We start from the raw sequence: 6,000 nt of genomic DNA, 5'->3' as shown, positions 1-6,000 counted from the left end.
CTCTCTCTACCTCTCTCTCTCTACCTCTCTCTCTCTACCTCTCTACCTCTCTACCTCTCTACCTCTCTACCTCTCTCTCTCTCTCTCTCTCTCTCTCTCTCTCTCTCTCTCTCTCTCTGTACCTCTCTCTCTCTCTCTCTGTAGCTGTCTCTCTCTCTCTCTCTGTACCTCTGTCTCTCTCTCTCTCTCTGTACCTCTGTCTCTCTCTCTGAATCCCCCCTCCTATTTGTCAGCTTAGAGGAAACATCTCCTGAATGAACATCGGCAGGTCTGCCTCTTGTCTCCTTCCCGGCTCCAGTCGTTCTGCCTGTCACCTCTAGGTGGTGCTGATGCATAGGCAGCTGTCCGGCCTCCCTCCGAGCCTGCCTCTGTCACACCTGGCTGTGAGCGCTGTGGCCTGCACACTAATGGCTCCTCAGTCTTTCTGTTCATGCTTTACTGCAGTACAGGCTGGGTCTCCGCCTCGCTCTGTGTCTCTCTGTGTTTCTGTCTTTCTGTGTCTCTCTGTCCCTGTCTGTCTCTCTCTGTCTCTCTCTTGCTCTGTCTCTCTGTGTCTCTCTCTCTGGCCCTGTCTTTCTGTCTGTCCCTGTCTTTGTCCCTGTCTGTCTCTCTCTCTCTGTCTCTCTGTGTCGCTCTCTCTCTCTCTCTCTCTCTCTCTCTCTCTCTCTCTCTCTCTCTCTCTCTCTCTCTCTCTGTCTGTCTGTCTGTCTGTCTGTCTGTCTGTCTGTCTGTCTCTCTCTGTCTGTCTTGTCTTTCATTGTCGTTCTTCTTCTCCTTCTTGGAACGACATGCCGTCTCTGTTCTTCTCCCCACCTGCAGTACCCAGTCTCTACTTTCCAAATATGGTCAAACCTCTCCTCGCCTTCTCTTAAGCTAGGACGTTCTAGATCTCCTCTCCTGTTCTCTCTTTCTTCTCCTTCTTATTCTCCTTTCCTCTCTTCTCCCCCTTTCCTCTCTTTCTCCTTCTCTCCTCTCCTCTCTTTCTCCATCTCTCCTCTCCCTCTCCTCTCTTTCTCTTTCTCCTTCTCTCCTCTCCTCTCCTCACTTTTTCCTTCTCTCCCTCTCCTCTCTTTTTCCTTCTCTCTCTCCTCTCCCTGGGTGCTGAGCTGAAGGTCACAGGAGCTGCTATTTTGGAGATGGAGATTCGGGGCACTAATGGTTCTGTTTTCCCGGTGGCCTCGACGCGCTGCCGTTTAATTGAATATAGATCAGAGTATGATAGCGCGATGCGACATGATAAAAGCCTTTCAGAGTCTGAGAGGAACGCGCGGAGGAGGCGAGATAAGCAGCTCATAGAGATGGTGATTGAATTCACACGATTGGGGAACATTAGCAGAATGAAGTTCCCCCAGCTCTCTCTTCAATGGGCGTCAGGCAGCATGACCCCCGCACCCCCCCCCCCCCCCCCCCCCCCCCCGGGCTCTTAATTACCTCCCTCGGCTGCAGCTGAAAGAAGAGGCGAGCTCGACGTCGGTTGTGTGTTCGTCTGAATGGAAAATTGGGAGGGAGAGGGCTTTGTGTTGCTGATGACTGGGACACACTTTTAGCTTGTGTTCCCACCCACCCACCCCCCTCCTTCTGTTCTTCCTCCTTGGTTGTTATGGAGGCTCTTTCTTACACTCTCCCTGGTTTTCTCTCTTTCTCTATCTCACTCTCTATCTCCCTCTGTATTTCAGCTATCTCTCTCTCTGTCTCTCTCTTTCTCTCTCTTTTTCTGATTGTGTGGGTTTGGAGGTCAGCATGTCCTTGTCTCTCAATGTACCACCTCAAGAAGCTTTCATGGAACCTTTTCTGGCTCTGGGAAATGTGCTGACTCACAGCGAGAGGCCAGAACAAAGTGACACCGAAAAACATAAGTAACAAATGAAAGGACTTTTCACAAAACACGTGGACGAAAGCACACTTGTTACGTTTAGCCTTGTCCCCTCTCGGAGACTCACTCGGGGGGGGCTCTCCTGACCCGCCGCTACAGCACAGGAGCACAGATGACTTTCATTTACATTTATATTTAGTCATTTAGCAGACGCTCTTATCCAGAGCGACTTACAGTAAGTACAGGCACTTTCCCCCCGAGGCAAGTAGGGTGAAGTGCCTTGCCCAAGGACACAACGTCATTTGCACAGCCGGGAATCGAACCGGCAACCTTCGGATTACTAGCCCAATTCCCTAACCGCTCAGCCACCTGACTCCCACATACAGTTCGACTACTACTGCAGTCACAAAGTCACTCCAAACAGCTACGGGACTGTGCCTGTCTGAGTCCTCGTCTGCCCCTCCCCTCCCCCGGCCCCCCTCCCCCCGGCCCCTCCGTGCTGCATCATGGCAGACCCCCTTCTGCACTCGTCAAATAACACATTTGTGGCCAATCAGACGATGAAAGAGGGATTCCTGACAGACGAGTTGTCAGATAATGACGCTCTGCTGTTCCACAAGCCAGCCCTCACCTTAGGGAGAGACATGGCACAGGATCATTTGAAGTCTGTCTGTCTGTCTGCCTGCTGTGTGTGTGTGTTTGTGCACGCTAATCTGAATGTGCCTGTGTGTCTTTGCGTGGAGGTGTGTGTGTGGTGGGAGGTGCTGTGAGACAAGGCATGCATCCTGCCTGTGCCAGGTATCTGCAGGGGGCAGGATTAGTTATTTCCCCCCAGCAGTGATACGGGTGATATCTGAGCCCTTTGATATCACTAATTCCTTTCTGGCGACGTGACACCTTTTTGGCATGCAAACAGGCCCTCCTCATAGTGGATTTTGTTGTTTTGGCCGTAGTGGGTTTCTGGGCACGTGCACTGCATCACTGCTAGCTGTGCTTTAAATATCTGGCTAGCCTTTCCTAAATTAGCCTCAAAGTTTGTCCCTTGTGTGTTATGTTCTGTGTACTCATTTCTGCTTTTTTCCCCACTGTACAACACTTAACTTGACATATGTTGTTTTCAAGAGTGCTATTTTAATCAATATGATTGACTGATAGAAACTCTGCCAAGTTTTACAGAAGGTTCCATTCAATTTAAATTGAGCAGGTGTTTTGGTTTTGGTACGATACTGTCATGAGTGATGAAGATGATGGGGGAGAGTGATGAAGATGATGGGGGGTTAAGGACAACGATGAGGATGAAGATGGCACGTAACATGAAATACTCAAAGGCTCATGGGTAATCGTTCGACTTCATGTATATTCAACCCAGGACGAACAGAGTGGCATTTGAGTCTTATCAGTGACCTATCCTTTTAAATGTCTGATCAATTCCTTCCTCATGTCTGACATTTACCTATTTCCTGTGATTCTCCTGTTGCATGCTGGGATGGCACCAGGAGAGAAATGAGTGGGAAAGCAGGCTTGATTACCACATCGATGATAACTGGACTAATTAATCCTGGAGGAGCCCTGGCCTTGGATCATAGGATGTCTGCTCCTTGTCATGTGAAAAGAATCGCCCCATGTTAGCCCGAGGAAGTCCTCTCTCTCTCTTGTTTGTTGTTCTTTTTATATATAATATATATTACATTTAGTCATTTAGCAGACGCTCTTATCCAGAGCGACTTACAGTAAGTACAGGGACATTCCCCCGAGGCAAGTAGGGTGAAGTGCCTTGCCCAAGGACACAACGTCAGTTGGCATGACCGGGAATCGAACTGGCAACCTTCGGATTACTAGCCCGACTCCCTCACCGCTCAGACACCTGATATATGGGCACACTTGCGGGGTTAACCTTAAATTGGGGTAGAAGGAACCCCCGTGAAATCTTAAGGTGGTTCGGGAGCTAATTAGTAGCGCTGGAGGTTTGCGGTGTGAGGCAGAAGGCTGTGTCTGTCACCCAGGGCCTGCTCTGGGACATCTGATCAGGAGAGCAGAGCCTGAGGAGCTCTGTAGGGTCTTCATGGCCAGGGATGGAACCATGTGTTCAGTGCACGTATACACGGGTCATGTTGGTGCGTTTTCAGTTTTATCTGTGTAAGACTGCTGGAGTCTTGCCTTTCAGAGGCATGTGCTGCTGCACAGCACGGTCAGTTTTATTTTAATAGGAAATGTAATTTCTTTCTTTCCGCAAAGCAGAAAACGAAGGCAATTTGTTCCCCTCCATTGCGTTTTCAGACAAACCAATTTTAGAAAAAAATGATATCTACTTGTACGAATCACGCATAATCAATTTCCTCATTAGAGAGCAGTGTCTGCGAAGACCTCTCACAACAACAAATCAAACAGTTGGAAATGCATTTCTTCACAGTCTGCACACACACACACACACACACACACAGACCATCTTGCCTGATTATGAGTCCCATGGCATCACCAGTCTCCATGAAGTTATGCTCCGATTGTTGGGCACATTGTTGATCTACACCACATACACTAACACCCCCCACATCACTCAAGCCTGCCCAACACACACACCTACCCAACACACGCACACACACACGCCTACCCAACACACACCTACCCAATATTCACACCTACCCAACACACACACACCTACCCAACACACACACACACCTACCCAACACACACACCTACCCAATATTCACACCTACCCAACACACACACACCTACCCAACACACACACACACACCTACCCAATATTCACGCCTACCCAACACTCACACCTACCCAATATTCACACCTACCCAACACACACACACCTACCCAACATTCACGCCTACCCAACACTCACACCTACCCAACACACACACGCCTACCGTGATAAACAAAAACTGCGTCTCTTCCTAGAAACCGATCATCCAATGAGTGTGATATCCTCCCATCACCTGTGCTCTCTCCCAGCCCAGCGTGTACGCTGTCATTACCACGTGTCTTCAGCACTGCAAACAGGGTTAAAGGATGGGGGGGGAAGGGAGGGAGGGAGGGGGCGGCGTGAAATAAAAACAAAAGGCATGGAAGGCTGGTGTAGTTCTAGGTTACTGCAAGGACCCCTCTCCCCAGGGGGCCGGGGAGACTGTGGGGTAATTAGCTGGCTGGATGATGGATCTGTCTGACCAAGGCCTGGCAGGTAGCATGGATCATACACTGTTCAACAGGAAGCAGCCATGTAGGCCTCTTCATACCTTCTTGGCGCTACTGGTTTTAATCGGAGCGCTGTCTCGCTGGGGGCGGGGCCAGTCGACCATGGGCGCTGTGTACAGGCTGCCTTGGTAACAGGTGCAACAAGCAAACTATTTTTACTCATATTTTGAAGACCTCTTTTCTTTTTCTTTTTTTCTTCTTTTTTTTTTTTTGCTGATTTCAAGTCAGACTGAGAGAAGGTACAACCACAGTAAACACTGTCTGTGGAACAAAATGTTCCTCCCAGGAAACATGCATGTGAAAGACACAGACAGCTAATCAGCTAATCAGTACAGCAGACTCTCCTGGGTTCTCTCCTGGGTTCCCTCCTGGGTTCTCTCCTGGGTTCCCTCATGGGTTCTCTCCTGGGTTCTCTCCTGGGTTCCCTCCTGGGTTCTCTCCTGGGTTCCCTCCTGGGTTCCCTCCTGGCTCTGTCATCAGACAACCAGCACTGATTCATTTCTATTCAGTGGTATTCCCTGTTTTCGTCAGTTTGTTGTTCAGCTTTTCAGTCCAGACGTGTTCCTTCAGTTCCCCCTCAGTCTGAGGCAGGTTCTTCAGTTCCCCCTCAGTCTGAGGCAGGTTCTTCAGTTCCCCCTCAGTCTGAGGCAGGTTCTTCAGTTCCCCCTCAGTCTGAGGCAGGTTCTACAGTTCCCCCTCAGTCTGAGGCAGGTTCACATCTACCCACCCATCCGCACTCATAAATATCTCCAAACATAAGTCACAGATCAATGCACTTGATGTGAAACAACAGCAAAAGAACAAACCTCCTGTAGGAAAACAAAAACAAAACTGCCTTGAGTGATACATTAATATGCACTGTCTTTAGGAAATGTTCCAAACCCAATTAAAGTGTGTTTATTATTTTTGGGGGAATGTCTTATTGTTGAAATTGTTAGCCCAGTTAATTATGTGATAACTTGTGCTGAACACAACACATCCTC

General features: G+C 49.1%; 1 protein-coding gene across 1 annotated transcript in view; it reads left to right on the top strand.

Moving 5' to 3' along the window:
- The window catches only part of diaph3 (diaphanous-related formin 3), a 124,731-nt gene that overhangs the window by 30,479 nt on the left and 88,252 nt on the right, over window positions 1–6,000 (top strand).

The sequence above is a fragment of the Osmerus mordax genome, chromosome 22, assembly GCF_038355195.1.
Source record: "Osmerus mordax isolate fOsmMor3 chromosome 22, fOsmMor3.pri, whole genome shotgun sequence".
NCBI lineage: Eukaryota > Metazoa > Chordata > Actinopteri > Osmeriformes > Osmeridae > Osmerus > Osmerus mordax.
Note: the sequence above shows the minus strand (reverse complement) of the source record. Positions and strands in the feature narration are given on the sequence as shown.